Consider the following 19,723-nt stretch of genomic DNA (forward strand, 5'->3'; position numbering starts at 1 on the left):
GAGGACCTTCCCCACAAGGCCCACAGACCCTTCGTGTGTGAGTGTGAGTGTGAGTGTGAGGGTGTGAGTGTGTGTGTGCGCGCGCGCGTGTGTGTGTGTGTGTAGCCTGCCCTGAGAGCAGAGGCTGTAGGAGCTAGAAGGAGCCTTCTGACGCTGAGCCCATCACCCTCATTTTACTGATGAACAAACAGGCTCAGGTTGGGAAGTGTCTTGTTCAAGTTTGTGAGCAAGGCTGAGCTTGGCCCCCCAGGGCTGGGGTGGCTTAAGGCTGGTTAAACAAAGCAGGGGACGGGGAGGGGAGGGTGAGGAGCAAGATGGAAGGGGAGGGCGTAGGGGAAGATTTGCCACCATACAAGAGGACCGCTGTTCTGGGATGCTGTGCTGCTACCACTTCATTCATTCCTTTCAAGCATTTCTTGAGTACCTACTATGTGCCAGCACTGTGGCAGGAGTGTTTCTGACCAACCTCAGCCCTTGCTTCTCCCTGGGATATTCTGCTTCTGGGATTGAGTTTTGTCTTTAAGGCACCCGCATCCTGCCGGCAGAGAGGCTGGAGTGGCACTCAAACCTCTCCTCTGAGGGGCAGCCTTGCAGCCCCCTCAGTGGGGAGCCCTGGGGGAGCCCCAGCACCCTCGGGGCATTAGCGCCCATGGCACACCAGAGCTCCCCCGCAAAGCTCACCTCCCAGAGTCAATGCCAACTCAGAGGACATAGACGTCAGATGACAAGGGGCCTGGAGGTCCCCTAGCAGCGGAACCCCGTTTTCAGACAAAATTTATTAGGAATGTTGATATGTAAAACATGAGAATGAAGCAGCTATGCAGGAGGGAGAGGGCCAGACCACCTGGCCTCCAACTGGGGGGCCCCTGAAAGAACCCCTGGGGGTTCTGAGGAAGAGTCTAAAAACCACAGCTTTCTCTGGCCTCTTCTTGTTACAGAAGTGCAAGAGAAGGAAGTAACGCATGCGGACCCCATAGCTCAGAGAGACCTAGGACCGCAGCCCCCTCCAAACCTCCAGGCCAAGCTCTCCCGCCCACTCCCAGGGCAACACACCCCACCCCTCTCATGGGAAAGGGACATGGCAAAGAAGAGTCTCCTGGATTCAGCTCCTACCGTGGGCCCAGCAATGCTCCACAGACATCGGATGCTTTACTTACCACAGTAATTCTGTGGCTTACATATTATCATCTTGTAGGTAAAGAAATAGATATTCAGAAAAGTTAGGCAACTCACCCAACCTGTGAAGGGCAGAACCCACATTCGAACCCTGTGTGCACCCAGCCCTCGCTGCGGCCTGCGCAGCTCGCCGCCACCATGACGCCTGGCTGTGACCACTCCATCTGAGCCTCCTCCTAGGCTTCACCCTGAGAAAAGCCGCAGAGCCTCCTACCCGACCCACCCCAACATCACAGCCCAGATAGAGCTTCTCATTAGTAATAATAACAATAAAAACAATAAAAATTCCACCACCTCCCCATCATGTAGCACTTATGATTTAGGCACTTCTTACATTATCGTTTACTTCGTCCTGACAACACTCTACTCTCATCCTCATCTCACAGGTGAGGAGACTGCAGCACAGAGAAGTTGATGACTTGCCCAAGGTCACAAAGCTTGGAAGAAGCAAAGGCAGGACTCAACCCCGGGCAGCCCAGCCTGTAATGTCTGTTGCCCCTCCTTGGATGGTGACTGCAACAAGGCCCCTAGCTTGGGGCTTGCCCCCCTCCTCTGAGACCCCCTACACTGGGGTCAGAGGCCGCTGGAACTCCTGGGGGCTGGACGTGGGAAAGCCTACCTGATGACTGCCACCCGCTCATGCTCTGTGGCTGGATGGTAGCACCCATGCCACCTCCCTGCCCACCAGGCGCTGGAGCTAGAATGATGAGATGAGGAGAGCCATCAATGCACAAGTATAAACAGGACGCCTACTGCGCGCCCAGGTTCAAGACGTGGCAGATGCAGGAAGCAGAAGTCTCTGTCCTTGCCCTCCTGCCGTGGCTCTAGTCCCCAGCAAACCCGAAAGGGGTCGCCCACCACCCCCACCCCCTTCAGTACTGGCTGCACCAGATGTTGGCAACGCTTGGAAACGGGGCTAAAAATAGATTCTATAATGAGTCAGTGCTAAGAATAAACCAGGCAAACAGCCCTCCTGGAGAGGACACTCTCTACCAGGGAGGCCCCACCTCCTCCCACCTCTCAACCCAGCCTGGCCCAATCCCTGGTCTTTCACTTGGAGCTCCCCCAAGTCAGCAAAGGGCCTGGGGTATTTTCACCCCAACTGGAGTGTGGACAGAGCCATGGGCAGTCCCCTACAAGAAGGGTGGGAGTTCAAAGGTGCAGAAGCTGGAGAAGACCGCCCTGCTCAAGGCAAAGTGGACTACGGTGCCGGCACTGAGGCACTCGGCTTTCCTTCCCAACTCTAATACCAGCTCCATGCAGGAACCTAGGCCATCCTGCCCCGGCTCCCCTCTCCTCACATCTCTCCTGTGAAATGGGCCCCAAGTGTCAGCCACACTGGCCCACTTCATAGGCAATTGGTAGGGTAGGGGTTGGGGCAAAGGATGAACTCAGAGAGGGGTAGCAATATACTAAAGGGCAGAAATCAAATGTGGGTGCACATCAGAACTTAGTCTGAACCATGCCAGATCCCACGGCCAAGAGCCTCCCTCATTTCCTTCATATTCTTCCCTTTTCACCCCCAGAAATGATAAGAATTGTCAGGCTTGTGAACATCTTTATATGAATTGAACATTAATAGAGCACATTCCCGTATGGTGTTGAGTGAGCCTCTCAACAACTCCAGATGATAGACAAGAGGGTGAGTTTCATTACACAGTGGAAGAGCCTGGGCTCAAAAAGCTGAATTAACTTGCGAGGGTGCCCTGCAGCTGGGATGAAGCCTTATCACCCTCCATCAGCCAGGCAACTGTCTCCAGGAGCCCGCAGACCCGTCTCGCCAGCCATGCCAGAGCGGGTGCGGCACCCACTCACGCTGCTGGGAGCCAGCGGGAGGGGGCAAGGAAGGGGTGAGGAGCCTTCAGGAAGGAAACAGGCTCCACGTACATTCCTCTGAGATGAACAGAGGAAGGAGGGAAAGGAGGGGTTGTCCTGAGCAGAGAGCCCTGGCCATGGATCCAAGGAGCCGTGGGGTCCCGTCCCAGCGCCGAAAAAGATAATTTCAGGATCTGGGGAAATCGTTTCCTAGGCTTCACTTCAGGTCTGTTTCTGCATCTGGAAAATGGTGCTTTCAGCACCTGGCCTTTGAGATATCCTGGGGTATATCATGGCCACATACTGGGGGTATACAATGACTATTAGTGTATCAAAGGCTCTGACAAGTCCTGCAGCAAAGAAACCCATGTTGCTTTTTTTGACTCACATTCTGCCATACCTGCTTGACCATCAAACCCTTCCTCAGAACACAGCTTGGGAAACCCCGGAGTAAACATGGGGTCACCAATTCAAACGCATATGGGGGCCAGCAGGAAACATGAAAGCAGCTCAAACAAGATGCATCAGGACCTTGCAGTTCGCTTCAAGCCCTGAACAACTCCTGGCAGCTCCTGGGGTCCGGGGCGTCTAGCACCTCTGTTCTATGGAGGTCTCCCTCAAGACTGACCCAGGGTTTGAATCCCATGTGATCCTCAACAATCCCACTGAGAGGGGCAAGGAAGGGGCCAGTACCCTATGTCACACAGCTGAGGAGACTTGGACCCTGGGAGACCAGAAAACTGACCCAGGGTCACACACAGCAGGTAACTGCTACAGGTAGGAGAGATGATGAAGTGGGTCCCACTTACTGCGCCCTTATTATACACTAAGCACTTTACCTCTATTATCCCATTAATTCTCCCAACAACCCTTTGAAGAAGGCATTGTTTTATTCCCATTTTGCAGAACGAGAAACTAACAACAAGAAAGATTGGGTCACTTTTCCAAGCTTACATGGCTAGTAAGTAGTACAACCCAGATTTCATCCCTGGCAGCCTGAATCCAGAACTCGTTCCCTTAGCCCAGCCCTGCTCACTCGCTAGGCAACCTTGGTGAGAGACTTAACCATTCAGTTTCCTCACCTACATAACAGAATGATAAAAAGACGTGTGTATTAGATTATTATGAAGATTAAATTTACAAATAAACAAAGGTGCTGAGCACAGTGCATGGCACACAGGAGGTGCTCAATTACGTGACCTTTCAGTAACCATCACATTCACTCACGCCCGAGCCTCTGGGATCTGGACTCATGGGGCTGGAAGCCACCCACGGCTTCCTGGAAACAGGCCCCTGCCAATCAGTCCCAGGGCACTGCCCCTCCACCTGGCAGCACGGACCTCCAAGCTGCGGCTTCTAAGGTGCCCCATGTAGGTGGGGATTCTGGAAGTTGGGGTTCCCAGACTTGGGTTAAACCTGGGTCTCATCCTCTGAGGTTCCTAACAAGCCACTTCCCCCCCGCAGAGCTGGGGATATCCCCAGCTCAGCATGGGTCACAGGCCTGTCCTCACCCTTGCCCCACGGCCCCAGGTCACGGGGTGGGGAGGCAGGGGGCTCTCCAGCCAGACAGCTGATGTCCTCATGACCTTCCCCAGCCCTCCTAGCCTCGGAGATGACAATAACAACCCACCCGGAGCTCTTCACACTTCCTGTAACCAGCTCACCCATGTTAGGTCACAAGATGGGCACTGCCACCCATGAGGCCAGCTGCTCACGGGTTAGTAAGCTCACCTTACAGATGAAGAAACTGAGGCCCTGATTTTCCCTGGGTGGGGATCTAAGTAGTAAAAAGGCTTCTGTCTCCTGGACCAGGGCTCAGGGCTGAGCCAGGTCCCAGGCCAGACCCACCAGAGCCAGCTGGGGCAGCAAAGGGAAGAAGATTCAAGAGGCTCCTGGGGCCAAGAGGAGGGGAGGAAATGGTTACTCAGCGGGCCCAGGGTCTCGCCCAGTCACTGGGGATCCTGCAAGCATTGGGGGCGAAGGGAAACATCAGTGACCCTGAGTTTTCGTCTTCCCCAACCCACCCCAGCCAGAGGAGATGGGTATAGGCCTTACCCAGTGCCCTGAGATGACCGCCGCCCACTCCTCGGCTCTAGGCAGCATGGGCACCTCTGGCCGGGTCTGGCCCTGCAGCCTCCCATTGACAGGAAGCGCCACCTCCCAAGGTGGCTCTCTAGCTCCAGACTCCAAGCCAACCAATCACCCCAGGCATTATTGTCTCCTGTCGCTGTCCTCGTCCAACGTACATCTTCACCGAGAAAGCCCTCCTGTACCACCTCACCCTCTGCCTCTGCTGCCCGCTAGGCCTGCTCACCCACACACGCTTTGCTAAGAATTGGGTCTGACCCCCCAGTCTGGCCCCCGGCATGTTGTCCTGCACTCAGCAGAGGCTTTATAAATATTGCACAGGAGGGAGATAATCTCTTCTAAGACGCTGGTCCCAAATATTTTAATCATGACTCACAGAAAAATATTTTCATTTGACCCCAGTACACACACATACACACAAAAATACAGAGAGCACGCATCCACATGAACATGAACATGAAACAGAAAAAGTTGCACAAAACAACCCTTACAAATACGATGCACTACAGTTGAATGTTTTCTATTCTTTTCCATTTAAAAAAATGTTCATTGAAACCCACTAAGCTGATTTCACAGCTGGATTAGGGTCCAATTAGTGGTCCTAATCTACAGTTCAAATAATGATTCTCCAGGGGTATCTGTGTGGCTCAAACTCTCCACCTGGCACCTGACCCTCTCTACACAAGGTGACTAATAAAGGCATCCATTTGCGGGACACTAACTCCAGGCCAGGCCAGTGCTAAGCATCTTACTGTGGTATCTCATTCCATCTTCATCACCCGAAGAGGTCAAGTGCTGCTATAAGCCCCGTTCTACATGTGAGGAAACTGAGGCCCCAGGTCACCCAGTAAATGGCTCAGGTAGAATTCCAAGCCAGGTCTGGCTGAATCTGGAGCCACATTCATCACCCCCGCGCCATACTGCCCACCAGCTGGTTGCCAGCCCCTTTTTTAAGTCCACACGTTGTCAGGAAGCTTGTCCCAGCGAAGTCCACTCCAACTCCAAGGCCATTCCCTACAGTAACTTAATTCTCTGTATTAGTTAATGACTTAACTGGAGATGGGCCAGAGCCCACAGGCTGTGAGGTTGGCCCTCATAGTAGGCCCTGCTCCCTCCTCCATACTAGCTCTAGCTAAGCACAGAGAAGGACCTGGGATGAGGGCAGGGGTGCACCTCAGAGCTAAGGGGACCATTCTGCTGTCCCTCCTCACGTATATCACTGCCCTGGGGCAAGTCATTCAACCCCTTTGGGACTCCACATCCTCACCTGTAGGGATGGGGACAATAACAGCACCCACTGTGAAGGAACAGCTGATACCGGTCAAGCATCAGGCATAGTGCCTGACGTGGAACATGGTCTGGGAACGTGAGCTCTTATTATCATCCCCAGCTCTAAGTCAAATCTCCATCATCAAAACAATCACAAGGACCATTATTTACAACAGCCAGGATATGGAAGCAACCCAAGTACCCATCAATAGACCAGCAGATAAAAGAGCTGTGGTATGGACCTGGCTGGTGTGGCCCTGTGAATTGAGTGCCAGCCTGTGAACCAAAGCGTCACAGGTTCGATTCCCAGTCAGGCCAGCGTTGCGCGCACTAAGCACACCATATCCCCTTCTTTCTCACCGGAGCCCCAAAACAAGCCTGGGGGATGAGGAGAGGAGGCAGGGAGACCGCATGTGGGTTGCAGGCCAGGTCCTCAGTAGGGGGCACGCGAGAGGCAACCACACATTGATGTTTCCCTCTCTTTCTCCCTCCCTTCCCCTCTGTCTAAAAATAAATGAATAAAATCTTAAAGAAAAAAGAATTTTTTTAAAAAAGCTATGGTACATAATACAATGGATTATTACTCAGTCATAAAAAATAATGAAACCTTAGCATTTGCAAGAGTGTGGATGGACCTAGAGGGTATTATGCTAAGTGAAATAAGTAAGACAGAGAAAGACAAATACCACATGATTTCACTTATATGTGGAATCTAAAGAATAAAATAAACAAAATTGCCCTGGCTGGTGTGGCTCAGTGGATTGAACGCTGGTCTGCAAACCGAAGGGTTGCCTGTTCAATTCCCAGTCAGGGCACACGCCTAGGCCAGACCCACCAGAGCTAGCTGGTTGCAGGCCAGGTCCCCAGTAAGGGGCATGTGAGAGGCAACCACATATTGATGTTTCTCTCCCTCTCTTTCTCCCTCCCTTCCCCTCTGTCTAAAAATAAATAAATAAGATCTTTAAAAAAAAATAAAATAAACAAAATTGAAACAGACTCATAGCTACAGAGAACAGACTGATGGTTGCCAGAGAGGAGGGGAGTTGGGGGCCTGGGTGAAAAGGTAAAGGGATGAAGCAGTACAAACTGCAGTTACAGAACAGTCACAGAGATGTAAAGTGCAGCATAGGGACTAAAGTGAATAATATTGTAATAGCTACATATGGCACCAGGTGGGTACTGGGAATATCAGGGGGAAAAGTGTGGAAAGTATATGACTTTCTAACCACCATCTTGTATACCTGAAACTAATACAAAGTGACATTCAATATAAACTGTAACTGAAAAATTAAAAATAAATAATAATCGCATGAACACTGGGCAGGTTTTTGCTGTTTGCACAAATATACTCATGTACCAGTAAAATGTCAACCTGTGCAGAACGCTTACTCACTGGTGCCAGGCACTGTTCACGGCATGAATTCATTCTTTTAGTCCTCCCCATGAACCCACATGGTGGCACTATAATTGTCATCTCTGTTTTACAGAAGAGGAAACTGAGGCACCAAGAAGCTAAGTAACTTACCAGGACCATGTAGCTGCTAAGCAGCAGGGCCAGGATTCGAACCCAGGCTGGCTGGCACTGCACATCCAGGCCAGGTGCTCCTAGTCACTGCTCCCAGTCCCTGACTTAAGAGGGTATTCACTGTGGCCTGGCCAGCGTTGCGCTCGCTAAGCACACCATGCCCCCTACTTTCTCACCAGAGCCCCAAAACAAGCCTGGGGGATGAGGGAGGAGGCAGGGAGACCGCAAACTGCTCTCCAGCCAGACAGCTGATGTCCTCATGACCTTCCCCAGCCCTCCTAGCCTTAGGGACAACAATAACAACCTAACCAGGGTTGCCTGGCTCCTCAGAGGCGGGGCCGGCCACCAGCAACTCTGACTCCTGACTTCACACGGTTTCCACCATCCCGGGCTCGGAGAAGCCCTGTCCTCTCTCCCCTGAACCGAGGCAGGGGCTCCTCCCATGGGCCACCTGCTTCCCCAGTCCTGACCCTGCTCAAAAGGTATCCCCATGCCAGCAGAGCCACTCACTCACCTCCCCAAAGACACAACACACACACATGCACCCTCATACCTGGGAGAGGGCAGCCCCCTGAAAGGAGGCCCCCTGGAATGCTGAGCTCCTGGGGGGTCCGAGCCCAGGGCCGTGGCCCTGCACCAGCACCAGACCCAGTTTCCTCATTTTCCTCAGCGCTGTTTCTCACCCAGCCCCCTGCACCTCGGCCTGAGAGGAAGTTGCACAATCCCCTGGGAGCTGCAAATGTGGTCAAGGATTATTCACGGCACCCGGAAGGCCTTTCTCACCCACAAGCCTACCCTACCCAACTCAAGGGACTCCCAGCTCCAATCTCACTGTTCCAGGTCTCCAGGCCACAGACAGTGTCCCTGCCTCTTCCCAGACTGAGCCTCCGACAGCCACCTCCCACCCACACAGCCTGGACTCACAGGGCCCCAGGCCACACTGCCCCCACACCAAGACGGAGAGGCACAGAGCAGAAACATCCTACTACGGATTTGCGGGAACCCTGCCAGATCCAGTGCAGGCCTAACCTTAACTCACCCACCCTCCCAGCCCCTTCTGGAAGCATGTGCCCTCTCAGAAAGCCCCCAGTTCACCCTCTTCCTGACTGACCACACACTTGTCACCTTGGCCTTGGGACTCTCCCAGGGCCTCCAGACAACCAGCTGAAAGTCTTACCGCAGCCCACCGTGAAATGGACCCTGAGACCAAGCATATTTCCCGTAAGTGCTGGGAAGGTCTGAGCCACCACACAATTTTCAGTCGTGGGGAAATGCTCTTGCTACACATGCTATGCCAGAGGTTTCTCAGCCCCCGGCATTCTCTGACAGTCTGTCAAAGACACTTGACATTTCACTAGCACTTATTTCTGGTAGCTAAGGGATTCCCTCTTTCGATAGGTAATACCCCTTGACAAGAACGGCTGCCAATCATTAAGCTGTTACCAGTCATCTCCACCTCAGGGTGGATGAGTGTCTAGGCCCTTTCATGACAGTATGTTTCAGGAAGGGAGAGCGCAGCAGCAGCAAGACTGGGAAGGCCATGGCTCCTGGAGAAGGCAGGAGAGGCCACTGAGGTGAGGCGACCCCCAGGCATGGAGGTCAGAGAGACCCAGGGAGTTCTGGCTCCCGACCCTGGCCCAACCCTGGGTCCCTCCCTGGAATAGCAAACTCTGGAAGGGCACAGAGGCTGAGGAGGAGCCTGGCCTGGGTGTGCAGAGCCGCTTAAGATGATGCCTGGCTCCCACCCCTTGCTGACTTGCAACGGGGCCTCAGGGAAGAAGTACTACTAGAAGCACCTCTTTTTCCCTATCACCCCACACAACCTTGGACTCCCACCCAGGTATGGGCAAAGTCAGCAATGGTTTTGCCTGGGCCCCAGGACTCCCTAGAGAGCCCCTTATTTCTGCAGCCCTCATCAAAAGCCTGGACAGTTTCTCCACAGCGCTCTGAGGCCTAGAGTAGCAGGAAGCAGGGTGGAGACTCCTGGCCGGTCACCTAATGGCCCCAGCTCAGTGGACAGGGCTCAGGGCTATGCTGGAAAGCCCTCCCTCCCCTGGAAACAAGGGCGGTGGGCCATTTCACAAGGGTGCTTCTTAAAATGCCCATACAGCCACCCTCTCCTCAGTCCTGATTTCAGCCCGCGAAGAGGAGAGGGCAGCCACCTTTGCCCCTCTCATCTCCAGATGAGGAGACTGAGGCTCAGAGTGCTGAGGCCCTTTGCTGGAGCCATGCAGCAAGTTCATGGCAAATCCGTTTCCTGGCTGTTTTCCTAGATCAGAGTTTCTCAGCCTCCGCACAACTGACACCTGGGACCAGATCATTCTTTGTTGTGGGAGCTGTCCTGAGCATTTAAGGACATTTAGCAGCATCCCTGGCCTCTACCACTAGATGCCAGCAGCATTCTCTGAGTTGTGACAACCAAAAATGTCATCAGATATTGTTAAGTGTCCTCTGGCAGGCAAAATCATCCCTAGCTGAGAACTACTGCCTTAGACGTCTCTGAAAGACAAGCACCTGCCAATTCAAAATTGAAGGGCAGTGGCCAGGGGCAGAGCCGCTCTCCTCCTCTCCAGGTGGACCTGGTGGGAGGTGCTGAGTACTCAGTGGACCCAGTACCCTCTGGGCAGAAGCCCCAAACTTAGAAGCCAGCCCCCTCCTTGGCATTCAATATTATAATTGCCTTTCAACTATTTTGATCATATACTTTGAGCAAAAATTTTTGAGCACCACCAATATATGCTTTTCTCATAAATTATTTTATAAATACCAGTGCATGAATATATCATGCATGTCAGCAAATGTATACAGAAATAGTTCTATAAAAAAGAAGAGAAGGTGAAATGTAAATTACACGCATGATAAGGCACTGTTACACACTCACCAGCATGAAAGAAATTAGTCTGCGAATACCAACTGCTGGTGAGGATACGGAGCAACAGAAACTCTTAGGCACCGTGCACAATCACTTAACACAAGGTTTACTTAAGTTGAAATATGCAGTGCATGCCCTGTGCTCTAACAATTTCACTCTGGATTATATATACTCTGGGAGAACGTAGGCACCAACACACTAGGAAGCACATACAAAAATGTTTTTATAATATTGTTCATAGTAGCCAGAGAAAGGAAAGCAACCCATATGTCCACAAGTAGCAGGTGGATATAAACATGCAGCAAGTTCATACGGTGGAATAGTATACAGCAATGAAAATGAACATACTACAAGTACATAGAACAACAGGGATGAACCTCACAAATGGACTATTAAGCTGAAAAACATGGCATAAAAGAACATGTTCGGTGCTGTTCCAGCTGTTTTAGACTCAAAATCAGGCAAAACCAAACTCTATGGCTGAGGGATACAGCTACAGGTGGTTACAAGATAAAGAAAAGCAAAGAGGGTCAAGATAATGGTTACCTCTGGGTAGGGGGTTATGACCAAGGTGGGACTCACAAGCTAATTTTGGAGTGAAGGCTACATTCTGTTTCTTCATTGGGTAGTGGTTGCCTAGAGATTCACTTTTATAATTATTCATTACATTAGATACGTTTATGCTCTTTTCACCAAGTATGTTGTATTTCACAATAAAAAGGGGGAGAAAGAGATAAGATAGAAATAGAAGTTCTCATATTTTCTTCTCACACCGAGGTTTGAAAACCACTATTATTAGGCCAAACTGGAAGAGAACCTACAGTCACAGGCCTGGAGTACGCAGTGACACGCAGGGCTGTCCGTGGCGGGGTCCCCCAGCTGACCCAGGCCCCTGGCTGCCCCTCAGCCCACAGCAGCTGGCACCACAGCCCCTTCGCCTCCCACCTTCCCACCCGTCTCGCCCTCCCCGGGGCCACTCCTCTGGGCCCGAGAGGCTCACGTGGGCAGGCACTGAAGGAGCGGGGCCAGCCTCGGACACCCTCTGAACACACCAAAAGGAGGGAAGCAGCAAGAAGAACTGAAGAGTATGGAAAGAGGGGGACAGAGCAGGAAAGGCGCATACAAATTGAAGGACGATGTCCAGATGCAGTGGAACTAGTGGGAGGGCCAGAGGGATTGTAGGGAGGGAAGAGGGGAGGCGAGAAGGTCTTGGAGGTGGGGGGACGAGTGCCCCAGGGTCCAGGGCCAAGTCTGCAGCTCCAAAAAGGCCTGAGCTGTTGGGCCCAATTTAGCGCCCCATCCCCCATAGCCCAGGGCTTCCAACTGGCAGGCGGGTGGCTCAGGGGCCTCCCTGTAGCTTTCCCTCATACCCTACAGCCTCTAGTCCTCCTGGAAGAAAGGATGGATCCGGGAGAGAAGCCTCCCAGGACGGCAGAGGTGACCCCCAGGGGAGAGGACCAGGGGGAGGTAGAGCTGCCCTTTCTGGGGCCCAGGAGGTAGGAAGGGCTGGGCCAAGGTCACAGGGCTGGCCGGAGTCCTTTTGTAAAAACTCTCTTGAGACCAAGGAAGAATGCTATTTAGAGTGAAGAGTCAGGTATGGACACATTTACATTAATTTCGGATGTTATTCTGTCCTATCTTATACCTCTCTGCCCTTCTCGATCCTCTGTGGTTACTGAAATTCCCCACTAGGCTGTCAGCTCGGAGGAGGCACCATGTCCTTATTCCCATCGCCCTGGGCACCCAGGAAGTACTCGGTTCACAGCTGTTGACCCCAACGTTGATCAAGGCTATGGAGTGCTGGAGTGGTGCCTTCACACTTCCCGGCCTTGGTCCCCTCCTCTCAACACCATGAGGGCGGCACCAGCTGGCATCTAAGGCCCCGGCCCCGCACCCTCCATCCACCCGCAGCAAAGCCAGCCGGTGCCACACTGGCAGGGGCAGCTGAGAGTACACCTGCCTAGAGTCGGGAGGGGACAAGAGGCGTCAAGGGGGTGGACAGTATAGCATGTCGCTTGGCACCCCTCGGGGACGGAGGGGGGCTGAGGGCAGGTGTTTTCTCAAACCAATTATAAACAAAGCAGAGGACAGCCTGTGACTTCCCTTGGCAAATAGGAGAAAACAAACTGAGCCCCACCCCATAGCCCATTGACAGAACTGGAGGGGGTGAAACCCTCTGGCGGAAGGGACAGGCTGGGAGCCCCACACCAGAGCGAGGCTGGACCTGGACCATGGGGGCACGAGGCAGGGAGCTCCTCCTTGAGGAGGTGTGTGCACTGTGGGTTGGTGAGGCTGATACCCAGCCCACTCGCATGGCAGAGCCCATGGGTACAGCATCTGTTGTGCCCTTGTTTCTGGGCACATGACGGGGCCCAAGTCACGCTCGCTTACTCCACGAAGATTACTGCGCATCCACTATATACCTCGCTCTCTTCTAGTCACTGAGGAGACTGCGCTGAACAAAACAGACCCAAAGCCTGTGCTCAGGGTGCTGACATTTGAGCATTCCATTCATTTGTTGACCAGTTGGCTCTGATGCCAAGCTCGCCCTTCCTCCGCCTGCAGGGCTGAAGGGCTGGCCACAACCTCTTCTCCCCGACCTGGCTCTGCTCCGGGTCCCCCAGCTTCTAAGGAAGACTTTAGCCTACCAGCCCAGAGCAAGCCCCAGAGTAAGCCCCAGAGTCATGGGACTATCTGCTGTCCTCAAGGCCCAGGACCTTCTGGGAGGCGATGGAGACACCCTACCTCAGGCACTGACCACATCCCCTACCCACCCACCCAAAATCTCTAGTCTGGATGAGAAAAGGAGAAAGGAATGGCTGCTTTTTGTGCATTTTAGCATTTTTATTATTAACAAGGAATACAATTCAGTGGTCCAAAACTTGCCCTCCACAGGGCAGGAAAATAACATAATGGGCCTCACTGCAGCAAAGCTGGGGGCCACCCCGGACACCTCCCCCATTCCAATAATGCTGCTCTGGCTCCGGGCACTTCTGCAGGAGCTTCAGACCTGTCCCATGTCTGATGATTCTCAGGGTTAGTTCATCCTTCATTGTCCACCTCATCCCACCTTGATCAAACAGCAAATGTTCCCTGAGCACTTGTTCCAGGGGAGGGTACCAAGCACAAGGCTGGACAGTGGTCAGTGTAACAGGAGGCGGGGGCAGAGAGCCAGGCTGGGGAAGGGAGGTCTGACTATATAAGGGGACTCAGAGTGGTCCCTGCTCCTAGGGACCTGGCTTCAAAAGGAAGACAGGCCTAAGAGGCCCAAAGCCTCAGAGACCCCAGAGATAGAAAGCTCTTGCCTGGGCAGCTGCAAGGCTGCAGGCTCTGAAGTGTCTGGTCTGGGGACCAGCAGCACTAGCATCACCTGAGAACTTGTCAGAAATACAACTCCAGACCTACAAATTCCAGGTGCCACTCAATCAGAAACGCTGGGCGAGAGGGGGCGCCAGTGAGCTGTGTTTGAACAATTCCTCCAGGTGATTCTGATGCCCACCCAAATGTGAGAACTACTGTCTTAGAGAAGGAGCATCAGAATCATTTAGGGGATATTTTTTTAAAAATATTACTGCCTAGGTCCCTCTCCCAAAACACAGGTGCAATGGCTTTCTTGTAAGAGCTCCCAGGCAATTACGATACCCAGGGCTGCAGAACAGTCCCCTGGGTCTCCTGGGAAGGTGTGCCTTGGTGGACAGGGGATTTGGACAGGAAGGCAGGAGGGGCCAGTTGAGGGAACCAGCATGAACAAGGGCTGGAAGAAGGGAACATGGGCCATGGGTTTCTGGAGAGTCTGTTCGGATTCCTGGATAACCCTCATGGCATCACATTTTACACTGGGACTTCCTCTGTGTGGATAAGAGCCAACAGGAGGTTGCCCAAGGAAGCTGGGCAGGGGTGGGATGGCCAGGCTTCACTTCTCCTCCTCCTTATGCCCATACTTAAGACACAGGAAATAAAACTGTCAATGACTCTGCCTCTTGCTTCTGCCCCCCTGCGCTGCCCTCTGCCCCGCCACCCCACAGCAAAGCACTTCCTATGGGCAATGCTAAGTTCCAGATCCAGCTCTGCTGCTGGGATTGTAGCTCTGTCTTCAGTGACATCGCAACCAAGGGAACCTGCGTCTCTGGTGCAGAGCGGAAGAGGGGCGGGCAGCAGGAGCACAGGGGAGAGCCATGGGTCAGGAGTGGGTAGTAAGTGACCAGGCCAGATGCCTCCCAAGGAGCCCCAGGGGACAGGCAGAAGAGGGGTGGTAGAGATGCTGCAGGCATTGCCAAGTCCCCTATGCTATCCTGTTAAACGGGGAGACCAGACTGGGTGTGGAGCAACAGGGAGTGGTGGGAACTGTGGCCATAGAGTCTCCAAAGCAGGCATTTCGTTTGCAGATGTTACATGCACAGGGGGCTATTTGCAACCCATAGTTCTTCATTTCTTCCCTATGGCTCTCTATGCCTCTGTTTTCCCACTTGAAAATAAGAAATAAAAAAGCAAGTTATAAGAGTTGAGGATGAAAACAACTAACATTTTTTTGAGCATGGCACTGAGTCCTGCATATGGAACGTGCATGAACATTCTTAGCCCTCACTACAGCACTGTTAGGTAGGTGCTACCGTAATCCTCACTCTTTAGGCATAGAAATGGAGGCCCAGTGGGGTTAAGCAGCTTGTCTGGAGTCACACAGCTAGTGAGGGGCAGAGCTGCGATTCCAAGCCAGGGAGCCTGGCCCCAGAGCCCATTCTCTCAACGACCCCCTGCCTAGGTTACACTTAGCCCAGTGCTCATTACATGGAAGCCATGGCTATGTCCCAAGAAAAACTGGCTGGTCACTCCACCAGGGCCAGCCTTTGGCTAAAGCTCTACTGGATGGACTTCAGCAGTCCTTCATATCCCTCTGCGCATCCTTCCCTTTCCGGAGCCTCTCCTATTCTGGTGCCTCTGCCAGGGATCCCTAGGAGCTTTGCACAGGTGATTTAGGTGCACAGATACGGAAACTGAAGCTGGGAGGAACAGGAACCTGCCGCAGGCACATAGCCTGTCAGAGGCAGGGTGGGGTCTCCCGGGTGCCCATGACTTTCATTGCTGTCTCATCATCACGCAATAGCCCTCACGGCCTTTTCTCTGTATCTGATTAAACAAGTGCCTCCTGAGCTCAGGCCTCACTGGAAGTTACTATATGTGGTTTCCAAGAAGACCCAGGAAGCCTTGTCTGAAGCCAGGCCAGTCCAGAGAGTTCTCAGCAGGGGTCCTCTGATCACCTGCAACAGCAGCTCAGAGAAGGAGACAAGAGACATGTGTGGTCCTGGGGCAGGGGCCTCATCAAGTTCTCACCACCGTCCCGACCCCACCAGAGCAGGAGACCTGGGTGGGAGAAAGAAAGTTCCCAGACCACCACACAACCACCTTTTAAGAGAAAACTCCTGGGAATCCTGAAGGGCTCTTTAGGATTCCCTGGGGTCACACAGCTAGTGAGGGGCAGAGCTGCGATTCCAAGCCAGGGAGCCTGAAGGGATCCCTGAAGGGCTCTTTAGGGGCTGAGGGAACATTGAGAAGTTTTGGAGTCATTTGGGCCTTGGTTAGAATCCCTACCACTTCTAGGCTGTGTGACTTCAGGCAACTGACTTAACTTTCCTGTGTCAGTATAATAAAAATAGTAATTCATACCTCATTCTAAAGAATGCACAATAAATGCTGGCAACTGTTGTTTAGGACTAAGTTTTATTATAATATTATTTTATTATAGCATAAAGAGAACAAATATTCTACTGACATGATACTGTGTTACTGTTGCAGTCTCACACCCATATACACATTCATCTATATACACATAGATACCTATAATCTCATAATCACACAAACTCCCATCAATTACACACTCCCCACACTCACACCCAGAGCAACACAATGGACTTACCATGTAGCTCCTCTCTGAATCCTCACAACAGCCCATGAGGTGTGTGCCTTTTTACCTCCCTCTTTTCAGATGAGCGTACACATGTTACATACATATACGCTGCATCCTGGGGTATGGACAATTCTGATAGCCCTGGCAATCCTAAGCTCCCTCCCTCTGTATCAGAAGAAGCCAACTCAATTTCCACGGCCAACTCCAGGGCAGCCCCAAGCTGGGCCCCAAGTGCTCCTTGCCCTCCATCCACAGGACAAAGGCCTAACCTGGCTTTCATGCCAGCTGTGGTTGGGGAAACCCCTGCTGCCAGCAGAAACCAAGTTGACTTTGAAAAGGAAGAGACAGACACCATCGTGTGGTTGGGCCACTCCCTGTGGGGGCAGGTGCTAAGTAACTCTATAAACTCTGGCTAGTGATGCAATTACAGCCATAAACAGAGCCCCAGGAGGGATCAGAGCCAGAAGCCAGACCCTCGAAGGACAGCCAGATCTGAGGAATGGGGGGCTCCTCCTACCTACTTTCCATCAGAGAGACTTAAAGGGGGTCCTGACTGGCAATGAGGATGGACACTGGGTATCTCCACTGTTCTAGGACCCTACCTGCCTGCCCTGGCCCAGACCCCACTCACCTCTGACTGCTAGTCACCAGGCCATCAGCCCTCAGAAGCCCAGCTGGCTCTCCCTGGATTCAGTGCTCACCTGAGGAGATGTCCCCTGCCCCCAACCCTGCCCCCCTTCCATGGGACCCAGAACCAGGAGACCTGGGTTTCCATTTAACTGCACCTCAACGAGCTGAGTTAAGGCAAAACAGCACTGCAGCTGTAATAGGCCTTGTCCACTGCAGGCAACATTGGCTCCCCTCCAGGAAAAGAACGTAGAGTCGCCTGAAACAGCCCTTCATTTGCACTCTGGTTCCCACTCTCCTGTCCCAGCAGCCAGAAAGAAAGGGGCCAAGCCAGTTGCTATTTTTCCCAAGGTTGGGGAAACTGAGGCCTAGCACCAGCATACCGACAGACTAACCAGCCTGGACTCTTGAGGCTCTGGCCCTTCCCCTACCAGTGCCTCTACAGACACCTTTAACTAGTGCTACGGTCTCTTCCTGGACTGTGACCGCCCTGAAGGCAGGGTCTAGGAGCTGTCTGCCAGACTGGGCACAGAGAAGGCCTCAGAGGAAACAGGCCAAGGAGCCAAGAGCTGCATTCTGATCTGAGCACACCGGCATCTGGCCGCCCTAGATGAAAGCAGGTCTTGAGCCGGTGGAATCTCGGCCAGGGCAAGTGCAAGGGCCTGAGTCCACATCCCAGAGGTGTCACGGGGGGGAGAGGCCTGAGGGGGAAGGCTGCCTCAGCCTTGCCCCCCTCCCTGCTCCACTAAGCAACTCCTCACTAAGGGGGGGTCGGGGTGGAGGCTGAGCGGTAATTAACTGGCACTTCCCCAACGAATGAACGTGAAGCTAAAGCACTGTGCTCACGTTTAGTCTAAAAACTGCCCACCCAGAACCGTCCCCAGAAGGGACAAGCCAGAAGACTGCGACTGAAGTGGACGGGGGATCCTGCAAGGACTCCGTAGTGAGGGGCTGGCAGGGAACCAGAAAGGGGGAGCCCTGGGCAGCACGGGCACCGCCCTCTCCCCCCCTGGGCACGAGGCTGGGGTGCGCCAGGCGGCTGCGGCGCGAACCTGCTCTCGCAACCCGAAGCAGCTCAGAGCAGCCGTGCGTGAAGCCAGAACCCAGACGGGGAGGGGGCCGAGGGGCGGGGACCGAACTGGCATCAGCCCGCTCCAGTCCAGGAGGCAAGTGCACGCGCCGCGGCCGAATAGCCATCCAGAGAACGGGGAGGGTGAAAAGTGAACGCTAATTTAGGGGGCGGGACAGCCTGGAGTTGACTGTGCGACCTCAGGGAAGAGGGGGAAGGGGGAGTGTTTTCCGGGACTCAGGACCAACAAGGTGTGTGTAAGGGGGAGGGGGGGTGTATGGTACTCGGAGGCCGGGCAGATCACTTGGGAACTCTAGGGAAAACACAAAGAAAGAGGGGTGCGCGGAGGGTAATCTCTGGGATTGGGATTCCTAAAATCGTGGAATAATGCAAGGGGGAGAAAAAGACAGCAGCGCTCGGGGATACCAGGGGACGTGAGCAGGGGAGGCTTCAAGAGACGGAGGGAGAGGAAGGGACGGGAAGGGAGGGAAGGATGGTACTTCCACCCGTTCCCCCCCCCCCGCCCCGCCCTCAACAGCCCAGCCCCCGGGGCGTGGCGCCGCTCCGGCCCTCCCACTCCCCCGGACCATCCCGGCAGGGCCTGGCTGGGCCGGGCTCGGCCCCCGCACACCTCCCCTACCTCCGGCGCCCTCCCCCGCACCACCCGCCCCCACCGCGTCCGGGGGAGAAAAAGTGGGCGCGCGGCCCACAAGTCCCTCAAACTTCTTACAAGTTCACTCCCACGCCTCCCGCCCCTTCGGCTCTCCGCTCCCGGGCCGGGAAGGCCCTAGCCCGCCTCGGCCCCTCCCGCCTGGTTACATAAGGTCGCAGAGAAGCCGCCCCCGGCCCGGGCCTGAAGGGAGGGGCCGCACGGGTTCCCGGGATCGGCGGGCAACGCTGCTTGGGCCACGCGCCGGGCGTCCCAGGCTAGACGGACAGCAGGGCCGGTGGCGGCGCGGCGTACTCGGTCCTGCTCCCCAATCCAGCCCGCACCCCCACCCACCCACCTGTCTCCCGGACCCACGGGATGGGGGCGGGGGAGTCTGGGCCAGAAGTTCCGGGCCCTCCGCGCACCCCTTGCCCCCCGGCCCCGCTCACCTAGCTCTGAAGGTCAATCCGTCCGCCGCCCGCGCCCCGGGGCTCCGGCAACTTGTCCCAAGTTCAGGTGTCCGGCCCGCAAACTGCGCTTGCCGCCCCCTCCCGAGTTCCTCCGGCTCGGCACCCCCAGGGAGGCCCGCCCTGTCCGCCCTTTCCGCTGCTGTCGGCGCCGCCGCCGCTCCCTACGTCTAGCCAGCGGCCGCCGCCTCCGCTGTCACCGAGCCCCGCGCCCGGCGCCCGGGCTCCCGCTGTCACTCCGCGCCCACTTCCCGCGGCGCCCGG

General features: G+C 54.2%; 1 protein-coding gene across 1 annotated transcript in view; it reads right to left on the bottom strand.

Annotated features, from left to right (window-relative positions):
• The window catches only part of TFEB (transcription factor EB), a 46,723-nt gene extending 27,028 nt beyond the window's left edge, over positions 1–19,695 (bottom strand). Inside the window, exon 1 of the mRNA XM_054569349.1 lies at positions 19,442–19,695. The gene's annotated coding sequence lies outside the window, so the exon portion shown is untranslated. The remainder of the gene's footprint in view (positions 1–19,441) is intronic.
• Between the last annotated feature and the right edge of the window lie 28 nt (positions 19,696–19,723).

This window comes from Pteronotus mesoamericanus, unplaced genomic scaffold (genome assembly GCF_021234165.1).
Source record: "Pteronotus mesoamericanus isolate MK-2021 breed Mesoamerican mustached bat unplaced genomic scaffold, CSHL_Meso_final contig_20, whole genome shotgun sequence".
Classification (NCBI taxonomy): domain Eukaryota; kingdom Metazoa; phylum Chordata; class Mammalia; order Chiroptera; family Mormoopidae; genus Pteronotus; species Pteronotus mesoamericanus.